General features: G+C 41.0%; 2 long non-coding RNA genes across 5 annotated transcripts; one reads left to right on the forward strand and one right to left on the reverse strand.

Moving 5' to 3' along the window:
- Window positions 1–4,831: 4,831 nt before the first annotated feature.
- Window positions 4,832–17,123, reverse strand: LOC310761294. 4 transcript variants are annotated; one of them, XR_014547342.1, is made up of 5 exons: window positions 17,062–17,123; window positions 15,390–15,505; window positions 14,218–14,380; window positions 10,326–10,398; window positions 4,832–5,861 (listed from the first exon to the last, which is right to left on the reverse strand). It is a non-coding gene; the product is annotated as an uncharacterized lncRNA (long non-coding RNA). The 4 variants fall into 4 exon arrangements; XR_014547343.1 differs by having other exon boundaries at window positions 15,390–15,511; XR_014547344.1 differs by lacking the exon at window positions 17,062–17,123 and adding an exon at window positions 16,714–17,050.
- Window positions 17,124–17,284: 161 nt separating this feature from the next.
- LOC310761381 lies at window positions 17,285–17,908 on the forward strand. Its single transcript, XR_014547450.1, has 2 exons — window positions 17,285–17,495; window positions 17,614–17,908. It is a non-coding gene; the product is annotated as an uncharacterized lncRNA (long non-coding RNA).
- The last annotated feature ends 5,692 nt before the right edge of the window (window positions 17,909–23,600 follow it).

Consider the following 23,600-nt stretch of genomic DNA (forward strand, 5'->3'; position numbering starts at 1 on the left):
GGAAAGGTGGTACCCCCCCATGCCAGTACAGTGGTACCTCGGGTTACAAGCACCTCAGGTTACAAACACTTTGGGTTACAGACTCCGCTAACCCGGAAGTAGTACCTCGGGTTAAGAACTTTGCCCTAGGATGAGAACAGAAATCGTGCTCCGGCGGCGTGGTGGCAGCAAGAGGCCCCATTAGCTAAAGTGGCACCTCAGGTTAAGAATGGTTTCAGGTTAAGAATGGACCTCCAGAATGAATTAAGTTCCTAACCAGAGGTACCACTGTATCCCAATTTCAATCCTCTCCACCTAAACTGCTTAATTGCCTTCCAGAGCTGCAGTGTGCTTTTTCCTATAGGACAAAGATTGTGTTTGGGAAGGGGGAGGTGACCTGGTTTGGATAAAGAGCGAAGCACCACCTTTCTGATCAAATCTCACTCACCCCCACCCCCAATTAATGACTGGTCTGAACTAATTTTTAAAAGCAGTAGCTCTAATCTTGGATATCCCAGGGTTTTGCTGGTTTGGCTCTTGGCCTACTGAGAAATGAAGATGACTTTTGAATCACTGTTTTATTTTGAGGGCAGCTGAACATTTGAGCAAGGTAGTTTCCAACTAGCTAGACTCAGGGCTTTTTTTTCAGTTGGAACCCACTGGAACTCAGCTCTGGCACCTCTCAGGTGAGTGCCATTACCTTATAAGAGAACAAGGTAGGTGTTCAATGGTGAGTTCCGGCACCTCTTTTTCTAGAAAAATAGCACTGGCTAGAACAGAAAAGTAAATAGAAAGGGAATTTAAAAATATTGTACCCTACCATTCATTCAAGTCAAAAACCACTCACAGTGCCTGACAATAATTAAAATTATATTCCTATTGCAAAATTAAATGTATTTCCAATGCAGATAGTGACTATGGGTGTAACTGAGTCTAGAACATTCCTGCTATTATTTTTGCTGCCCATCCCTGATTGTCTTCCAAAGCTACTTTATATGTATGGATGAAATCTCCTGAGCCACTGCAGGTGGTTATTTAATCCAGGCTCTGTCCATCAATTTAGATGGCTTTGAAGGAAGATTTGACAAATTAAAGGAGGACAAGGCCATCAACGTCTGCTTGCCATGATGACAGTATACTATCTTTAGGATCAGGAACACCATGCCTCTGAATACCAGTTGCTGAGGAGCAACAGTGAGTGAGAGCTGTCATATTCATTCCTGCTTATGCCTGACCTGGCCACTGGGAGAAAGAAGATGGTGGTCTGATCCAAATAGGATCTTGTGTTTCCTATGGCAGGATAGGGCAGAAAAAGCACCAGATGGATTTAGGAGGCAGCTGATAATAAAGATGCTCTTCTACCAATTTGCAGAATCTTCTCTACTTGTTGAGTCTGCTACCTACCCATTAAGTCTAGGGATGATCAAGAGGAGTGGCCAAATCAGCATAGTGCAGTAGGTACAGGTAGGGAGGCGGGTGGTGCTGTGGTCTAACTCACTGAGCCTCTTGGGCTGGTTGATCAGAAGGTCAGTGGTTCGAAACTTTACAATGGTGGTGAGCTCCCATTGCTCTGTCCCAGCTTCTGCAAACCTAGCAGTTCGAAAGCACACCAGTCCAAGTAGATAAATAGGAACCACTGCAGCGGGAAGGTAAATGGCATTTCCGTGCACTCTGGCTTTCATTACAGTGTCCGTTGCACCAGAAGCAGTTTAGTCATGCTGGCCACATGACACAGAAAGCTGTCTGTGGACAAATGCTGGCTCCCTCAGCCTGAAAGTGAGATGAGTGCCACAACCCCATAGTCACCTTTGACAGGACTTAACTGCCCATGGGTACTTTACCTTTTTACCTTAGTGCAGTATGAGAGGGAAAGTGTGCACAAGGGAAAGATGAGGCTTGTAGATTGGGCAGGGAAGTTAAGGGAACAGAACAGTGGTCCAGGTCTACAATTCTATGATTCTGTGATTCTGATATTAAAGGGGTGTATCAGCATCTTGGTTTGGAAAGACCAGCTAATGTTATACAGCAAGCACTAGATGGCAGTGTAATCTACCAATAAAGCATTGCAAACCAGTTTTAAGGAAGCATTGATGGGATTATTCAATGGATTAATTATTGCATTACTTGATTTTTTTTTTTTAAAATGCAATTTTAACCTAATTTTAATTAGACATTACCCTGTCAAGTCACGTTTGATGGTGGTAGTATGACTTAAAATGATCGGTAGGCATTTTTTAAAATAAAAATGTAGGTGATCTCTCTTGGATGAAATATTAATCTGTAAAATGATCTGTACCAACAAAAAAGCACCACACAACACTTTTATCTCAAGTATATTCTTTTAAATATCTTCCTAATATTATCTTTACAATGTAACATTCCTTTTAATTTGCTCATTATGTTGGTGAGAATGGGTAGCCGGGGAGTTAATTGATCAGAGCAATTGTAACATGCTGACAGTTCTAATTTCAAGAAACAGAATTAAAAAAAAACCCAGCCACATTTCTGGGGGATTCTGTATCCAAGACCACATTCTGCTTCAAGGTAACGTGAGCCGGAGAGCAGCAGCTCATTTGCATGTTTTTGTGTATACATAATTAACCAAAACTGCATAAAAGTTGCATGAACATGGTGGACATGTTGCACTCCTGTGACACCATCTGTGCAGTTTGCAGTGTGAAACTAGAAGGAGAAGCTCTTAGCATGTATTGGGATATTATAGCCTTTAAAATTTACTAAGTGGGAGGAAATGGAAATGCTGGCTCAAATCTATATATACTGGATATAAGAAACATCCAAATGCTTTCAAAATATTTTAAAAGAGTCTGCATGCACTTTGTGAAGGCACTGCTTGGTGTTATGCCTGCAAGGTCAAAGTGTAAAATGTGTAACGAAGTTCCTGAACGTATAACAAGGCTCAGATCCACACAGCCATCCTCATATCTTCTAGGATAGAGCTTTCCAAACTGTTTGTCGTGACACGTTAGTGTGTTGGCTGCAGTGTGTAGATGTGTCACGTGAATGCTCCCCCCAGGGCTGGAAAGGGATGAGTTTAACCTGAATTAGTTAAAACTGAATTACTGTGTCATGGAATGATGCATGTCTAAAAAATGTGTCACCAACATTAAAAGTTTGGAAAGCTCCGTTCTAGGATCTACAGCAACAGGGGATGAGGCTAGGAAGTACCGTAATCTTGTGTTAGGAGAAAAGCAGTCATGTGAATCAATATTTTGAGTCGTAGGACAACTGAAACCTCTCATTTTGCTAACCTCAAAACAACTCTTAGAAATTGTGAGCCTGAAATATAGCCTAGACTGAAATTCCTAATTGTTTCCTGCAGATTTTGGAGCAGAAACGCCTATCACATATCCTTTACGTTCGCCTATGTAATCAAAGAGGCTGGAAACTTGCATCTTTATACTGAAAGCTGAGATTCTGGGTGCCATGTCTAGTTTGCCTCTAAGGCTGTACGAAACTTCATTAGGCACTCATGAGCCGTTAATATTCTCTTGCTGCTCATATTCTTGTGAGCAGTACAAAATGAAGTTTTATACCGCCTTAAGAAAAAACTAGAGTTGACACCATTCATGCAAGTAGCAATGTAAGTTGCAGGCATGCCCACCCTGCAATGCAGATGAGGATCCTGGTGTGCCTTTAGCAAATTGCAGTCTTGATCTGGATGTTGGGGCACACATGCTATTTGTACTGGGAAGGGGCTGCTCTCATTGGAGCAAACAGTGCAAATAGTAGGTGTTGAAGCTCATCCTAGATAAGTTTTGGTACACACTTGAGATCTCTTCTCTCCTTTGGGGTGGTTCACACAATCAAATGGCCATGATGAGAATGAAAATTGGTTTGTGCATGTGCTCTCATCATGTTATTACAGAACTCCTTGGTGATTAGCAGCTGAATCCGTGAACCGGCTTTACTGAAAATAATTTCATGTGAGTTGATGTATGGTGTTAGGTCAATGATGGATATGCAGATTTACTCAGACTTAAGCCTCACTGGGCTCAGAATGACTTACTCCCATGTATGTGAGCAGAGGACTAAGACTGTAGTCACTGGTTTACAACCTTGTTCTAAATACTCTTGTAACATTCTGTTGGGTGAATAATTCTGCATGATTTCTAAAGCTTCTATAGCAACAGAACTTGGTCTAGTTAAAGGTATTGTTTTGCATTTGTTTGACTTGGACCAAATGGGCAACAGCTGTTTAAAATGCATTTCTTCTCAGTGCACAAGTGAACAAACAAAAAGAAAACACAAATTAACTCTAAATTAATTATAGCTAAAGAATACAGTGTGAGTGCAAAGAATAAGTAAGTGGCTCTGCATTATGTCAGTCTGATAGACACAGCTTCATAGATCAAGATTCATAAATCATAACGCTAAACGCCTTCTTCTTGATCTAACAATATATGCTCATTTTGTGCAGATGCGATAATGCTAAATATAAGGGCTGAAACCCAAAACATAATTAGTCAATGGAGTTCAAGCCCCCTCTATGCAGAATTTGGTCTGTTGTCTTTAACTGGTATCCTAATTCAAATGTTTCTATCCTACAAAAAGAAAGGATAACAATATCACAAAAGCACATTCTTTTGGATTTTAAATAACTCCTTAGATAATGGATGTCTGTATTTGTCTCATTTGGAATTTTTAACAATATTTTAAAGGCATGAGTTTTGATATTTCTGATGAATCTCAAAGTATTGGCAAAATAAAACTTAGCCTGTGAACTTCCTTTTCTGCCTGAAGTTCCCCATAATCCAATACTAGTTCACATATTCATTAAACACTTCTGACTTACTTTTACAATTAACATTTGTGTTTCCTTTGCAAATGGGCTGAGGTTCCCTGGGATACATTAAAAGATTGAAACCATAAATTTTGTGCAGGAGTATTAAAGCAAATGGTTGTATAGAAAATCTATTTCTCTCTCTCTCTATCTCACAAAAAAGCCACCTGTTCTTTGCATGTCATGTGAAAGGTCAGAAAAGAATAAGTCTGCAATGTGTGAAAAATGGAATTTATTAAAATGTATATTTTAAGCATTTACAGGAGTTAACCATATTTTTGAACAAGATCCTTCCACTATCCTTCTCTGATGAGTTTACTGTAGCTCGAGACACAATGTTTCCTGTTCATATGCCATTTTTCACATATTGTGGGCTTCTTATTTTTACTAGTATTTACTGATAAGATGCTATACTCATGTAGTGTTATGCTACATAGAAATCAGATTCCTCAGAGTACAATTTCAGTACTTGTTTTGCTAGTTTCCCATTGATAAAATGATTCCCAAGATCATAATGTTAGCGGTGCAAAGCATCAAACACACCATAATTCAGTCCCTGCATGAAAAGGCTGTAAACTTGAATGAGCAGGGGAAGGCGGAAAAAAGAACATACCTGTTTTGCAAAATTATCATAATCTTACTTTACCGTAAGGTTCAATGCAACTTCTGTTGATGAAGTTGAATACAGTAGAACACTCTGAGCTGAGCTTGCAGGATTAAATATATATAATTTGCAACGTGGGTGGTCTTAACTGACACACACACAACAATCATTTAGAAGTATCCCCAGTTGCCTTCTGAAAGTGGTCTCTACATTCATCCTGTTTTAGTTCCATCTCACTAATTCTAGTTGTGAGGTGGAAAATTATTAATGCTGGCAGTGATTGCAGATTGCAGTGTTCTCTGGTTTGTCTCTGAACCGAAAACAGTTTCTTCAGGGAGGTGGAAAAAATCTTGCATTGCACCCAGACTTTGCATTGCACAAGGAGGGAGACTTTCTGTATTCTTAAAGCATCCAGGCTGCTTCCAGTGACTAAGCCTTTGGCTGTTCAAGTGGCTAAAATCAAATCAGTCCTTCATGCTGGAAAAAAGAGGCATTTGTCTACAGGGAGGAAATAGCTTGTAAAGGTAACATAATAGGGATCAGCAGCCAGGTGTTGAAAATTTACTTGCAAGGTTTTACAGTGCCTTATATCTTGCAGCACTGTGCACCTTAAATCTTGACAATCTGGAAAGCTAAGACAAAGTTTAAAAGAGGTCTTAGGTTTACATTTCTGTGAAATACGCACCACACACAGAGAGAGGGCTTTGACTTCCCCAGGAAAGCATGGACTTGGTTCACTCAAAGTCCACATGAAAGCACTGAATCAGCTGAGAGGTGCTATTGCCTTAAAAATGCCATCCACTCTGGTCTCCCCTTATCACAGAATACAGAGCAGAATGGGCAGGTGAAATGATGCAAGAACAGGAGCATAACACCAGGACCTCTTTTAACTTTGAAACATCTCAAGACCTGAGGTTGCTATGTCTTTATTCTATGCTAAGGATTTGCCAAGAGCACATCTACACATGAGCCTCCTGAGTTCCACTTGTGTTGTAGCACACAAGTGGAAATGCAGGAAGAAAAGCTTCTGGATGTAAGCATGCTTGCGTGTGATTGGGTTTCTAGGTTTCTTTATCTGAATTTTTATTGAAAAATTGGTTAACTGCACATCCAGAAGCTTTAATAAATCATCACCATCATCTACACTTAACTAGTTTACTCTGAATCAGGGAAGAGTTGAAGATTATGATGCATATCAGGGAAGCTCATGAAAAATCCTATAAATTGTAAGTGCCTGTGATGGTACGGTTCTGAATAGACAACACTGGCTGGATTTGCATATAAACCATGGCTAATCACGGAAACCTTGGTTTATTACATCACAGAATAGTTAAAAGGCACCAGTGAGAGCAGCCGAGCCATGAGAGCAGTTTGAACTTTTTGCCACCCTTCACTCTATAACCTTGGGGTCAATGCTGGATCCGTAAACAAAGTTAAGGAGGAGGTCCAGGTACACGTGTAACACTAAGTTGTGGTTAACATGAACTAAGGTTTATGGACCAGCTTCAGACTTTGGTTAGCTAGCAATCATAAACCATAATTAAGAAAGCTTAGTTAAGCCGCTGGGTGGGTTTGCATATGCTGCTAGGCCATGGTTTAATAAACCATAGTTTAGCATTACATGTAAAGCAGGCCACTGAATACTATTATTTAAGTGCTACAGTCCCTTCTACAACTCCCTAAAACTAAACTATAGCTCCTCCCCTTAGGCATGCTAAACAGTGGCTGCTGTTTGAATGTCTGGCAGGGAGATTGGCAATATGGCAAATGAGATTCTGTGTAAATAATTGCACTGGGGAAATCAATGAAAACATTAAATCAGGATATGGCAATACTGAAAAGGTCACATTCTTCTATTTACCATTACTGGTAAAGGGACTGTAACTAAAATGTCTAGTGTGAAAATGCCTTTATATAAATCTATGGGGTGGCTATATTTGGAATACTGTGTATAATCCAGTTTGCGGCATCTTAAACAAGGTGTTTTATTTATGGAAGGGTACAGAAAAGGGGAGCCCAAATCATCCAGTGGCTTAGACACTATCTGTACAAAGAAAAGGTGAAGCATCTGAGGCTCCTTAAGTTTTAAGGGGGAAGGGACCTGATTCTGTATTTATGAATAAAATGGAATAAGTGGTAAAGCCAGACTTTGACTTCTTCTCAAGGTCATCCCACGAAGATGAGGGCTAATAGATTCTGGCAAGGGAAAAGGCAGTACTTAATCAAGCCAGCAGTTAACTAACTCATAATATATATGGTCATGTCCACTGGCTTAGATGGCCTTATTCATGGAGCAGAGGTGGATAAACGGCGATTAGCCATGAGAGCGAAATGCAGCTTCCAAGTTCAGAGGCCATTATAGGAATAAAAGAAGAACAAGGCTGGCCAAAGACACACCTGGCTCAGTATCCTATTCTCAAAGTGGCCAACCAGATTCTTATGTGAAGCCCACAAAAGCAAGAGCACTCATCCCACCTGAGAATGCCCAACAATGGGTATTCAGAAGCCTATTGCCTCCAACAGTGGAAGCAGAACATAGCCATTATGTCTAGTAGCCATTGGTAGCCTTATCCTCCATGAATTTGTCTAACCTTCTTTTTAAAGCTTGAATTTTGTGACTCTGAATGCCTTTTTGCTGGGGGGCAAATGATGGGGGAGGACTCTTGCCTTTGTGCCCTGCCTGAAGAATTTGGAGCAAATGATTCAGCAGAGGAAACACAGCCCAGAATAACTAAGAAGATAGTACAAGAATACTTGGCTAGTCTAGATGTATTCAAGTCTCCAGGGCCAGATGAACTGCATCCAAGAGTATTAAAAGAACTGGCAGATGTGATTTCAGAACCACTGGCAGTCATCTTTGAGAATTCCTGGAGAACAGGCGAAGTCCCGGCAGACTGGAGGAGGGCAAATGTTGTCCCTATTTTCAAAAAGGGGAAAAGAGAAGACCCAAATAATTACCGCCCAGTCAGTCTGACATCAATACCAGGGAAGATTCTGGAGCAGATCATTAAGCAAACAGTCTGTGAGCACCTAGAAAGGAATGCTGTGATCACCAATAGTCAGCATGGATTTCTGAAAAATAAGTCATGTCAGACTAACCTGATCTCGTTTTTTGACAGAATTACAAGCCTGGTAGATGAAGGGAACGCAGTGGATGTAGCCTATCTTGATTTCAGCAAGGCATTTGACAAGGTGCCCCATGATATTCTTGTAAAGAAGCTGGTAAAATGCGGTCTTGACTATGCTACCACTCAGTGGATTTGTAACTGGCTGACTGACCGAACCCAAAGGGTGCTCATCAATGGTTCCTCTTCATCCTGGAGAAGAGTGACTAGTGGGGTGCCACAGGGTTCTGTCTTGGGCCCGGTCTTATTCAACATCTTTATCAACGACTTGGATGATGGACTCAAGGGCATCCTGATCAAATTTGCAGATGACACCAAACTGGGAGGGGTGGCTAACACCCCAGAGGACAGGATCACACTTCAAAACGACCTTGACAGATTAGAGAACTGGGCCAAAACAAACAAGATGAATTTTAACAGGGAGAAATGTAAAGTATTGCACTTGGGCAAAAAAAATGAGAGGCACAAATACAAGATGGGTGACACCTGGCTTGAGAGCAGTACATGTGAAAAGGATCTAGGAGTCTTGGTTGACCACAAACTTGACATGAGCCAACAGTGTGACGCGGCAGCTAAAAAAGCCAATGCAATTCTGGGCTGCATCAATAGGAGTATAGCATCTAGATCAAGGGAAGTAATAGTGCCACTGTATTCTGCTCTGGTCAGACCTCACCTGGAGTACTGTGTCCAGTTCTGGGCACCACAGTTCAAGAAGGACACTGACAAACTGGAACGTGTCCAGAGGAGGGCAACCAAAATGGTCAAAGGCCTGGAAACGATGCCTTATGAGGAACGGCTAAGGGAGCTGGGCATGTTTAGCCTGGAGAAGAGGAGGTTAAGGGGTGATATGATAGCCATGTTCAAATATATAAAAGGATGTCACATAGAGGAGGGAGAAAGGTTGTTTTCTGCTGCTCCAGAGAAGCGGACACGGAGCAATGGATCCAAACTACAAGAAAGAAGATTCCACCTAAACATTAGGAAGAACTTCCTGACAGTAAGAGCTGTTTGACAGTGGAATTTGCTGCCAAGGAGTGTGGTGGAGTCTCCTTCTTTGGAGGTCTTTAAGCAGAGGCTTGACAACCATATGTCAGGAGTGCTCTGATGGTGTTTCCTGCTTGGCAGGGGGTTGGACTCGATGGCCCTTGTGGTCTCTTCCAACTCTATGATTCTATGATTCTATGATTCTATGCTTGTGGGCCTCCCTGAAGCCCTGGGCTGATGAAAACAGGGTGCTTGATGAGACGGGCAATTAGTCCACAAGGCTTTCCTCACCTCCTCATATATTCATTAATAACCATTTAATCTGCTTGAGCTTTCCCCCACTCTTTCCTGTTTTACAGCCACATTTCCCTCTCCTTAAAGTAAAGACATAATAAACCCTCTCTTACTCCCAGCACAGTGTGCAATAATGTTAAAAACTGGCTGATCCCTCATCCGCCTGGCCTTGACAAGCCAAGTGTGCAAGTGGGTCAGAAATGATTGAATGTCCCATAGTGCTGAGTGTCATGTCCCATTTTCTCAGTGAGTTAAGAATGAAACTTGCAGATCTCAGAGGTGAGCACATGTGATGCACACACACATACACACACACTAGGTTGCTGATGTTGACAGGCCCATAAACCCCATCCGAAGAAAAGGTGTGTATTAATGACAAACATTGCACTGAAGGTCTGCGCCTGCAACTATTCCTCAGGTCAAAATTCAAAATTTCAGCTGAAGGAAGCACCTGACAAGGAAATGATTGTTTAATTCTATTAGCTTTATATGAACACCGATGTGCAAAACAAATGGTGTTTAGTATGTTTCCACTTACCTGATCTTTAGCTGTCTTGGTGTCCTGATCGTCTTGAATTTGGTATGAGTCTCAAAGGTATTTCCTTGTCAGTCTGTAATCATATGTAAACAACACTCCTTTTTAAAATGAGCTTCCAGTTATCTAAAAGTTTTGGATGATCCTCAGATCTTATGGGCAAGCGAGTTGTTCAAAAATAACTACAAAAAGCAGGGGTTAGGATTAGGAAGGATCTGTTGATTTCCAGTCTCTCAGTTTCTCATTTTTTCCAATCATTTTTCAGTTCCCCACATTTTACAATTTGCGGGTTAAAAAAAAATAATCACAAAAATTCATCAGTACCTTTGTGCAAATTTCTCCTAATATGCAGTTTTGACCAATGTACACAGTTTTGCAAGCAATTTTCTTTAATATAATGCATGTTAGTGTGTTATTTTCACAAGTATATTCATTTTTATGCACGCTCCCCCCAAATATATGCATGTTTGCAAACATTGGTTGGTGAAGTGCATAACAAAATTCAGGTTAAGTGCAAATTTTAAATGTTAGCTGTGTTTTGGTTTGTATATTGTTTTGGAAAGATAAATTTGATGGATTCGGTTTCAAATAAGACCTGAATCAAATTTCTTCCCCATCCACTACTCACAGATTCTACTACACTGAAAACAATGGTTGGTTATGATACTCTCAAGCAGTTAACTATAACACTAGGTATTGTACAATAATAAAAAGGCAACAACCCTTCCCCGCTGATTAAGAATCTGACAGAATTATTAGATGGCAGGGCAATGTTATTGTTCCCCAAGCTGATGGTCACTGCAGCGATGCTACACTGACACTAGCTATGGTGCAATCTTATCCTGAGCTAACTGCTAAGCCGAACAGACGACAGCATAAACAAGTATCCGTGTAGCAACACTGTCTGATTTAAGCCCATCCAGTGCTAATCCCTGATCACCGTTTTGCACAGTACCTTCAGATAAGCCATGAAAATGAGGCATCAATCAATGTACACCAATGGCCAATCAACACCTGATATCATCCACCCTCATGTACCCTCTACATACAATGCACTACTAGGGCAATCGGAAAGAGAACAATAAAGACACAAACTCCTGGGCTCCAGTGTGTGCAGGCAGCTCTAAAAAGCCAAGGCAAACAACTGGGACCATACAACTATTATAATGCCCAGGTATCACCATAATCTAGCAGTAGAAGGCAAGAAAGGTGGCATGAGCTCCCCAGGAGAGAAGGGTTCAAGTCATGCTGTGCAATCAGTGCTCATATGCAGATATTCACCAGAACACTCCTTATAATACATCTGTATTGTTCCCCTTGTGAGAACTTGCAAAGGAGAGGGCTACATGAGCAGGAGGTTCAAGACAAAAGGTAGTTAACATATGGAGTTAAACTATGAAATTTACTACTACTATGAAATTCTATAGCCAGGAGAAATTCTATAGCTGCAGAGAAAGCCCTTTTTGAGTCCGTCCCCACTCCCAACCATACCTCTTTTGTACATGGGACCAAAAGCAGAGCCTCCAAAGATTATTGTAACCTATGGACATTTGAATATGGGCTGTAACGTTTTCCTGATCCAGATCTAAAGGATCTGGCGCATTCCCTTTGTTCCGGTTCGGAATTTCACCCTCTCCCTCTGAAACGGATTGGATTGTCCTAATACATGGAAACAGTGATTCCTGAATGGTGTCGTTTTTTTTGGAAGGGTAAGCTCCATGGGGAGCATTTAACCTTTTGCTTAGCTCAGCTGGAAAGATAGGAAGATTTAGATGGTAATGCTTATGAGCTTAACACCTTTCCATTGGAAACTTCAGAAGTTTCATGGCAGTATGAATCGGAGCCTGGGCTGAGCAACAGATGGATTCTGGCCAAGATCCAGTGTTTTAAGAACTGTTGATCAAAGATCAGGTTTATCACAGTTGGTCTTGCAGAAAAAGATTGACATCTCAAAAAATGAGCTTCAACAGATAGAAGCCGAGCTCTTGCAATTTTAGCTGATTTAGCTTTTTCCCTTTTTGGCAAGCTGGCTGAATTGCGTGATTAGTAATTTTTGTGAGCTGGCTAATAGGAAGCAGTAGCAATATAGGTGTAAAAGTTAGTATAAACTTGCCAAGTCCTGCTTTCCTTTATTGAATGATGATATGTGACACTCCTGTTGTTGACCTTCATTGTTAACAGGAGTCATTGAGCATCAATTTTGTTTTAAAAGCGTTGTGTATGGATAAAATTCTCGTTGGACCAAAGACGATTCTCTTAAGAGCAGTGACTGATGATCTCAGAAAGCATACCTACACTACTAATTTATATAGGTTTTTTAAAAAGCAGTTTGTCATAATTTCCCCCAATGCATCCTGGGAATTGTAGTTTCATCTGTCGCTCACAGGGGAGCTCTCCTCTTGAGAGAGGAAGGCTATTAACCCAGTTTAAGTCTGCAGTATAGATGGAAGTTCCCTTTAAATGAACTTTACAAATTTCTCAAAAGTGTTTAAACCACACAGGTGTCCAAAATGCCATTTTAATATAATTTCCATGTATATTCCTGTGTAGAGATAATGACTACTTTCCTTTTTTCAAAGTTCATTCTGTAAACACAAGTAGGTGCACTCTTTCCTTTGTATGGTTGTTATCTTTAAGTCCTTTAATTCGTCGACTCACATCTTGCAATAATACATGCAAAATGGGCTCTGAACTCCTTTGCAATATGCAGATTTGTGTGCAAATGAGCGTTACCTATGGTGTTCGCACTGAAGCGTTTTTCTTTGATGTACATTTCTGACATTCTGAGACTGTAAAGAAGAAAATAACTTCAAAAAATTTAAGAAACCTTAATTGAAGTTAACATAAAAGAAGATACATGGTGTTAATTGGTCTGTTTCAGGCATAATTTGGGCCTTTGAGACCATGTCCCTTACCCCCTGCCAAAGTGTCAAGACTCACATCTTTAATTCAACAATCTTTGTATTAATTACCTCTGGATAAGGTAAGCTTTGATTGGGAGGCTTTTATTGTAAAATTACAGTACATTGCCGGATTTAAGATAAATAAATTAGGGCTGAACTTGAAAAATCTCCATCCAACTGAGAACTTGGAAGTGCATTTGCCTATCAAATGCCAGATGAAAGAGCAGTTCATCTCCAGGCATTTTAATGGGAGAAAAGTGTTGAACTGTTTACAAGAACCAAGATCCACATGGATCTGTACCACACATAGATTGCAGATAGTCATCTTGGGGCGAAGAAGACAGGCATATTATTTGCAGAGCAGGGAGGGTGGTTTGGAAGCATCCTTACCTTAGTCACTCTCCCAGTCTCCCAGTTACCCTCATGGCTAACTAAGAATTTGAACCTTCAGAACTTCATCACTTAAGCCACAGCACCACAAATAACAATCCTGCTTCACCCTACTTTATTTTACATGGGGTTACGAAATATCCAAGGTATTTCCACATCTTGCTAAGGTGTTGCGGGGCCACATTTGCAAAGCAGCCTCTTCTGAATATGGGGAAAAAGGGCATGAGCATTGTGAAGGACTTATCACCGTATCGGCCTAGAGTTATATCCCCTGTCTGTGGGTGACACTACTTTACAACAACTGCTGTATGTCCTCTTGTCCCAAGCATAAGTTATGCTCTGCTGGTTAGGGAAGCTAGACATGAAGACTGGGTCAAAACATCGGTGCACCAAGCTCAGCACTATTTATGCTGATTGGCATCAGAGTTTCAAACGGGGGGTCTTTCGCCGTCCTACTTGGGAGATGTCAAGCATTGAGCCTGGGACCTTCAGCATGTAAAGCAAATGTTCTGCCTCTTCCCCGGTTGTCAAAATGGCAGCCTCGCCAAGCAAAGGATTCTTTTGCCTGACAAGTGTTTTCAAATCCAGCTGCAGATAATTACCTGTGGCTGTGCCTCCAACTTGAAAAGGGCCAAATCCGCAACACCTTCGAGCAGATTAAAAAGAGGCGAGGCGAGGAATGGAGGCACTTCTCTGCGGCTCCTTCGCTCACCAGCACTTGACACTGAATGCGTACGGGAGGCTGACCGTCAAAGGCAAAATGAGCTCGACAGAAAATAGTAGGCATACATTTGCGTCTGACTGTAATGCAGTATCAATCATTAGAAAGTGCAACACAAAGGATTTGCATGGCAGGCTGTGCTAATCAGAAGAGGTGAGTGTTTTAATGTGTTTAAACGAGGACAGGGCACTTATTAATCAAAACAGAATCCAAAAGGACTGAAAGAGCAGGAATGCGACTCGAAACTTGCAAAAGTGGACCAGCGATACTTCTGAAATCCCATTTCAGGAAACCATCTAGGTTTATTATGAGAGGAATAATGAGGTAACTAACAAATACAACAAAAGGGGGAAAAAAGTGAGAAGTTGTAATTCTATCAGAGAATGCGGGCAGCTGATTGGGGGAAATGATTCCCATTATAGCAAAGTGTCTTTTGGCAAGATGAAGTAAAATAATGGATTTTTCATTGCCTTTGATTCAGCCTAGCACATGTTACTGCCGCAAGAAAAAACTATTAAAAGTTTCTACCATGTGGAATAAATGTGAGGTGCTGGAGGAGCCAAGTCATTTATCCACACCAAAACCTCCAAGATCCCCAAATTCAGGACAATCTACAGTAGAGTTCATCCACATGTGAGACAAAGGGGAGGCACACTTAGGAAATTGTGGGTTAATCAAGATGTCTGACCTGCAGACACAGGGGAAATCTGTCATGGATGAGATGAAAAGGGACAACAAAGGAAGTCTGAGAGGAAAGTAGGATGTCAGGAGAAGCATGGTCGTTCTAAGTTGCCAGTGCTAGCAGGTAAGGTTACTACTTGCTACTGAACTCTCATTTTACAAAGGCCATGAATGATGTTTGCCTCTGCCCCCATCCCTGGTTGCTAGCTTTATGGTGAGATTTAGAAGGGACAGTGGCATTGCTGCTTGAAGCCAGTAAAAACCCTTGTGGATCAGGCAAAAAATCCATCTAGTCCAGCATCCTGTTCTCACAGCGGTCAACCAGGTACCTATGAGAAACCTCAAGAAGGACCTCGGTGCAACAGCACTCACCCAGCAGCAGGCCTCCAGAGGCATACTGACTTTGACAGTGGAGGTGGTACATAGCCATTGAAAGCCTTTATCCTCCATGAATTTGTCCAATCGTCTTTTAAAGTTGGAGGCCATCACTACATCTCATGGAAACAAATTTAATAATAAATAGCATACATTTAATAATAATAATAATAATACCTTTATTGTCATTATAAAACCTGTGTACAATGAAATTAAACAAGCCTCCCCCCCCAAACACTCAATCTCTTATCGAACAACACACCACCTCGCAAGTCAATATCGCTATGTTATTTTCCTAACAGCCCACAGATAAAACCTATTTTTTAGCCTGTTGGTACGGCTGATTATACTTCTATATCTCCTGCCTGAGGGTAGAAGATTAAATAGGTGATGGCTGGGGTGTGAGTCATCCCTGAGAATAATAATAATAATAATAATAAATAATAATAATAAATAATAATAATAATATATTATTTGTTTTGAAACACTGCCCACAAAGGATTTACACTGAAAAAACAGAAGAGCAGGATCTGCAGGATCTGGTCGATGCACTCTGAAGACCAGAGGCACAGCTCCTTTACTCACATGTAACTGTAAATCCTCCCAGCATTTGGTTATTGTTATCCCTGGAATTTCAACGTCTCTGATTTACTATGGTGCTAGTCCTTCTCTCCTGCTATCATGAGAGAAGACTAGTTTGTTGGTTCTCTCCTGTCTCCTCAAAGGAAATGTCAGCAGGAACTAAAGAACTCTGGGACTGGTAGTACTTGAGAGGGCATGTCATATAGGGTGGCAAATTAATTCCTCTTTCTTAAATTACAAGTCCTAGCTAGAGTTTACTGTACAAAAACGCTCTCTAGTTACACAGAGAGGAGGAGGGGGAAACAGCAATACAACCAATTTGCTATCAACATTATTGAGTGACTGCAGAAAGTTAGATCCTTGTCAGCAAATTTGTTCATATGAGTAAAGTTGCTGAAACTATAAACAAAACAACTGTTTGCAGGTTACTTTCCTTGAATGTTTGCTACCATGTGGTAATAGTCCAGCTGAACTCTCTGCAGGGAAGTGCTAGAGCACAGTCATAGACTTCCTTAAAGATCATTTTACCTCACCGATAACATGGGTTTCCTGTCAGATTTCAGAGAAATAAATTTCTCTGAAATCATCATACCCAGTAGGTTGTATTTGAATGCTACCTCCAAATAGGCAGTCCTTTGCACCGTTCTACTCTATATGAACCTATCCACCCCTGAGATTTGTATCTTCATTATTTATCCCTCACCTATTTTCAGCTTGCATGTTCTGTGTTACAACTCACCTCTGAAGGCCAATTTATCAGTGGCCCTTGAAACCCCACAGCATATTTTATTTCTTTGGTAGGAGAAGGGACCCACTGATGCCATCACCTTTGCTGACACCCTCCCATTGCTGAAGCATCCCTTCAGCCACTCACACTCAATAAAGCGGCCTTTGTGGCAGATTTAAGAGGCAACGGGAGTGTGATGAAAGATACTAAATGCCAGTGGCCTAGAAGGAGCAGGAAGGGAGGTTGTGTGTATGAAAATCTTGAGGCTATTGTCCTGGACTGGAAGCAAATATTTCATAGGGAGGGCCCATAATTGGAAACAGTTGAGATTCATTAATACTGCCACACAGGGATATCTACCTCAGAACATTAAGATTTCCTACAATAGCCTTTTCCTTGTCTTTTCCATGGCCCTAATTGGTTGTGTTGTGGAGTGGGAATCCAAGGGAACACAGTTCCAGAATGCATCTCCATCATGATGTACAGTTTGCCTAAAAGTATCTATTACTGTCTTTCTGTTACCAGAACAGGCAACTCTTCCAATTTAGAGCATCAGAACGATGTTCATTCTGCAATGTAAGCTTTGCAGACGTTCACAATCACATGTTGTGATATATATTTTTAATGATTTGTCTAATTTTGAGCTATTTACTCCTAACATATATCTGTTGCACAGCATAGAGAAGGGAGCATAGAAGGTATCTTTGGTGTTGAAATTAAAAAGAAAAGGAACATTTTGAATCAAGTTGTCTGGCAGTTGGGTTTTGCTCACTCATTTAGTATCTTCCTAACAGGTATTTGTTTATATCTCACCTTTCCTTAGCATACTTAAGGTAGCTAGCAAAACCCAATGTGGGATGAAGCAGTGACACTAAATCAATTTCCTTTTTCCTTTTCCTTTTAAAAAATGAGATCGTAATCTTATGATGGCAGATTATGATAACCTGGTGGAAAATTGAGGGATGATCTCTCCATCAGCTACCACTAAATGAGAATGTCTTCAGCCACTGCTTTTGCTACAGGGAATAAATGTTGCAGAAGCATGGATGGCAAATGAAAGGCTTCATTTAAATGGAGAACATAACACACCCAAGTTCCTAGCTATGAGAAAAGATCTAGGAGGTTTGCCATTTACCCTGGATTTCTTTGTACAAGTTATTTTCTTAGAGATTCCTTACAAGAGCCATAAAAAAATTCCACCATAGAATCATAGAGTTGGAAGAGACCACAAGGGCCATCAAGTCCAACCCCCTGCCAAGCAGGAAACACCATCAGAGCAGATTCTTAGATGTTCTGTCTTCCAGTCTGTTTCTGAGCCCAATTTTAAGAGCCAGTTTTCATGTATAAAGATCTAAATTTGAGGCTCAGGTTACTTGAAATATCACTTTCTTGCATACACCAATGTGGTTTTTAATACCTTTGTCTGAGACCCTGCTCTGAGTGCCCTTGCCAAATGACATTAGGTGATAGAGATATGGGAGATATGTATGGCCCTTTCTCTATTGGTTTTTAAAAGATATTTTAAGACTTATTTTTAATCCCTCATAACCAAACTACATTTGGATATTTTTCTGGAGTTCTCTTTTTGCAAATACAGTGGTACCTCAGGTTACAAACTACCTTGGGTTACAAACACTTCGGGTTACAGACTCTGCTAACCCGGAAGTAATACTTCGGGTTAAGAACTTTACCTCAGGATGAGAACAGAAATTGTGTGGCGGTGGGAGGCCTCATTAGCTAAAGTGGTACCTCAGGTTAAGAATGGTTTCAGGTTAAGAATGGACCTCTGGAATGAATTAAGTTCGTAACCAGAGGTACCACTGTATTTATTTGCTGCTGTTATTTCACTGGTAGACCTTTCGTAAACAGTTTGTATAATCTTCTGGGCATGACGTATTGCCTTCTGGAACCATGCCCAGCATGTTGGAGCACAGGGGTGTGTGTTGTATTGCCTATCCTGCTCCCTCCCCCCCCAATATGTCCTGTTTCTCTCAGGTGCAGTGGGAGGTCACTGTCTTATTCTCATCAGTACTGAAGTAAGATTCAGCTGGCAGTCCTCTTGGTTAATGTACTTAGAATGCAGGGGAGGCAATTTTGTCCTTTCCATCATACAGCAAAATGTATCAAGCCCAACCTGGGATCTCAGTTATTACATCTTTGGGAATCACACTCTTGGGGTTTTCTTTAAATCTTCCTTGGAAGAGTTGAAAGAACCTATCCTTTTCCTGCTCTTCAACCACCTTAACGATAGGAGCATATTTAAAGTTAATAAGTGTGGGAAGAGGTAACTAAACTGTATGCTCTCTTGTTTCCAGAACTGTTTTTGGAGGGGGACTGACTTTCTGTGTCTCTAGAGAGTCTCTTCAAAAGAACTCCGGCACAGGAGTCCCTAATGATATAAATTCTGTGGCAGTTGCAACAGGCAGAGTTTACGACGACGGAATATTGATCAACAGATGTAGCTTAGCTCAGAGACTTGAATAGACATGGATTAGATGCAAGACCCCATATGTTCCCCATCTCCAATTTCATTAATCTTATTGTGTTTGGTGGCTATGAGATACTCCTTTATATCAGATTATGGGAAAGACCTGATTGATAACGCTATCTAGAGAAATATTTATTCTGTGTCAATGATAGTACTTTTGATTCTGAAAACTTTTGTGCCGCAGCGTGCCAGTTGCAGAAGTCCTTGAACTCAATGGTTCTTTTTATTATGTGATATGAGATCTTTGTCCTTTGTAAATGAATAAAGAGTAATGGAGAGAAACGTTGGACTTTTTCTTTTAGCTTTGCCGTCACTGATTAAAGAAGCTGAAGGGGCTTTCTAGAAATAAGCTCTGTTTGGACCCAGGCACCTTAATTAAATTGATTGCTCAATTACTTTTGGACTAAAAGAAAGAAAGAAAGAGCAACACTTGATTAAAATTCTGCTCTGAAGAAAAATGAACACCTGTTTTTTGTAAACACTGCAGCCAGAGGGATCTCAGTCAATGCTTGCAAGAGAAAGAAGCACTAGCAAGTCGTGTTTGGGGAAGAAGCGGCAGCCCAGGACAATCCAGCAAAAGAGGGAAAAGGACATGCTTTTACATGCAAACAAAAGATAATCTTAAAGCTGTCACCTTAAGGGGACATACTAAGTTTTATTTGAATACTAATCAGCTTGCAGAATCCAGCATACAGAACTGTTGATAGCTGGCTTGGGATCAAGGGTGCTTTTCTGCATCTGGCAACAACATGGGTCATTCTGACTCCACTGCAAGCACATGTCAAAGAATGGGAGTCACTGAGGGGCAAATTACTCCATTCATTTCAAAGGATGGCACTCACCCAGCACAGAGGGAAGAGTGATGCCATATTGTACTTCCTTGAAATGTGTGAATAGCATCAACTGAAGTGAATGGCAACATGCTTTTCCGAATGTGGCAAATGGAGGGGATGAGGAAGAGATTTAGGATCTGGGCTTGGTTTCTGCTTTTGGCTCCTTGCACTTCTCTCTCTTATCTAGAATGCATCTTGCCCATTTCCTCTGGCAGGGAGACATTATGCTCTGGGAGAGAGAGGTGCAAGATATGATGGAGAAAAGTTTGGACAGAAAGCCTAAGGGAAATATGCACCCTATGGCTGCAAAGGTATGGATTTTTGTCCCATCTGAAACAAGCCTGAAAGGGAGCTACATGTGAATACAAAATAACCACTTCTTGTACTCAGAACAGAAAGCTACTAATTTTATAGTAGTCTGCTGCCTTCCTATTTTACAAGGTAATCTTCTTTCTCCCAAATCTAAGTTCTGTTCCTGAATCTACTCTTTTCCAGTCACTGCCAGATGTCATAGATCTATAACCCTCTTTTCATTTTTAAGATCTATGAAAAGAAGGGGTGGGTGGGTGAGGGAAGATAGATTTTTGTGGCCCCTCACTGACTTACATCACTAGATGCCTTATTGCTTGATGATTTGCTGCTGCTTGTGTGAATTGTTTCAGTCGAACAATATTGATTTAAGGTTATGCAAAGTGATGATACAGAGCCTAGGGCTTGCCGATCAGAAGGTTGGCGATTTGAATCCCTGCGACGGGGTGAGCTCCCGTTGCTCGGTCCCTGCTCCTGCCAACCTAGCAGTTTGAAAGCACGTCAAAGTGCAAGTAGATAAATAGGTACCGCTCCAGCGGGAAGGTAAACGGCGTTTCCGTGCGCTGCTCTGGTTCGCCAGAAGCGGCTTAGTCATGTTGGCCACATGACCCGGAAGCTGTCTGCAGACAAACGCCAGCTCCCTCGGCCAGCAAAGCGAGATGAGCGTCGCAACCCCAGAGTCGTCCACGAATGGACTTAATAGTTAGGGGTCCCTCTACCTTTAAAGTGATGATACAGCAGTTTCCCATATAGTGCTTGACCCATGATGGTTCTTTCACACGTGCAAGTCATCATATTATTTTCATTCATAACATTTCTGCACACCCTTTATATAAAGTACTCAGTGTAGGTATAAATATATAAAAATTGAACAATAAGATCTGTTTCATCCATACCTGGGCTGGTGATAGGCTACACAGCACAGGGTGCAGAAATGGAACGGGCAACCCTCTCTTCTACCATGCAGGTATTGCATGCAGAATGAGGACTCTTGGGTGTGGTGGAACATCTGGTCAATAAAAAAACATCTGAGTGATAAAGGGAAGGGATGCATCCTTCACTCTTTCATCATGTAAAACAATAGCGAGTCTTGGGCTACCTCACCAACACAGTTATTGCCACATAAGCTTTATGCTAGTCTTTAAGGCACCACAATATTCTTTGTTGTTTTTCCTGTGACTGGCCATCACAGCTGTTTTATTCTAGAAAGGCACTGGCCTTTCTGAACACTGGGTACCGGCAGAGTTTTCATGAGCAGGAGATGGTGCCCTAACCTTGACTTCTCCCTTTCCCACTAGGTAGATATACCATAATGGTCCATCAAATTCTCTGCGTTCCATCTTATTTTATGTGTAGGTTAAACAGCATTCATATATGTTTATATGAGGGTGGGGATCCAGAATAGTAACACCAATCATCCATGTTATATTACTGAATGCCTCTGTGTTTGTAGAACTCTTTGGGCCACAAGAGAAGAACGAAAGGTGGATTAGAATCATGGGAATAAATACAACAAGGTTATTGTTTGAGTTGCAATTCTTCCTGCTTCTTCTACTTTCTTTTTCTTTCTTTTTTCTTTCTTCGAGGGGGTTGTGTAAAGTTCTGCAAATGCTTGTATTAATCCAATTATCATATGCTTCTGCCATGGGTTTCAGTGGCAGAGTTCCAGTAATTACTCTTCATTAGTATTCATTAGTACCAGGTCTTGCCTGATCTCAAGTTCATGTTGAATAAACTCGGCTGTAATATTTTTGATACGGGCTAGATGTAGAGGTCACCGTGGAGGCATTAATTAGGCCTGGTCGTCAGAAGATATTTTTGTGGCTCTTCAAATGAGTTTTGCTTCAGATGCGCCATGGCTTTCCACTTGTGAAGTGTGAGCAGATATGCAAAGCAGAGTTAGCAGCAAAGCTGACACTTCAGTGTCCTAAGAATCTAAGAGCGTAGGCCACAAGAAAGCCCAAATATGCACACTGTCTGCAATGATCTTCCAAAAATGCACAGTGTTTCGGGACCATTTCTTTACAACTCCGACTTAAGCATGTATCTTCTGAACCCAAGTTAAAGTGGAAAGTGTGGGTGCTGGAAAATGACACTGGGTGATTTTCTTGGAATAGATTTCTCCCCCAATTAGATGTTGTAAGGGATTGTAAGATCTTGAAGACATCTCTAACCAAATGCTAGACTCTGGAGGATTGGGGGAAAGAAATGGTAAAAACCAGCATGCTTGTATATTTTCTTTTTTAAAAAATTCCTTTAGACCACTTCTTCTTTGGCAATGCTGAGATACGTCTCAGAGAGGAAGAGAATAACTTTCTTGTGCAAGAGGAGTAGACATCTTCGTTCAGAGACTGTATACTACTGAAAGCTAGCTTCTGGGGAGTAACCGCAGGAGAGGCTTATTGATTTCATGTCCTGTTTGTGGGCTTCCTGTAGGCATAGAATCACAGAATTATAGAGTTGGAAGGGACCAAGAGGGTCATCCAGTCCAACCCGCTGCAATGAAGGAATCTTTAACCCAATGTGCGTTAAAGAACCTCAGGCTCTACCAACTGAGCTGGCTGGCTGCTCTGATTCAGAAGGGCTTTTCTTATGTTCTTCTGTTTTGAGTAAAAATGAAAACTGCATAATAACAATTTTTTAAAAACGAGGATGACATTGTTAAGCTCAAGCTAGCCTACACTTTACTCTCTATGCATGTATTTATGTATTTCTAGGTCAATGTCTTTTGATGTATTTAAAAAAGAAAAGAACCTTATTTGTCTTTTCCATTTCATTAATGTTTGTTTGATTTTATAAAATATTATGAACTTGAAAAAGCAACAGCTATTCAAATTATCTCAGTAGGTCCCAGACAAGTTTGCAAGATATGGAGGCTTTGTACAAGAGATATTGATGGCTATTTGCAAATAGCTGTATCTTTCAGAAGTTTCATTTTTTAAAGAAAATAATTTAAATAATAGGTAAGCAAGAAAATCTTCAATGAACATTGTAGTCTTATGCATATTTTGGCTTTTGCCTCACTGAAATAGCAAATCACAAACATGATAAGGTGATGTCCAATAAGTCTGCTCTGAGTATGACTAACATTGGAGATCACCCAATAATGTTAGGGCTCAGATACAGATGCTATGCCCGGTATGTTAAATACCAGGAGTACTATGGGTGAGACGCCAGTCTTGTCAATAGAAACCCTGCTGTCAGGGACTGGACAGAGGAGGAATGGTGGAGACCGCCTCCCCAGCCTGAACCTTCCAAAGAAGAGGAAG

This window comes from Podarcis filfolensis, assembly GCF_964270895.1.
Source record: "Podarcis filfolensis genome assembly, chromosome: 4".
NCBI classification, from domain to species: Eukaryota; Metazoa; Chordata; class Lepidosauria; order Squamata; family Lacertidae; genus Podarcis; species Podarcis filfolensis.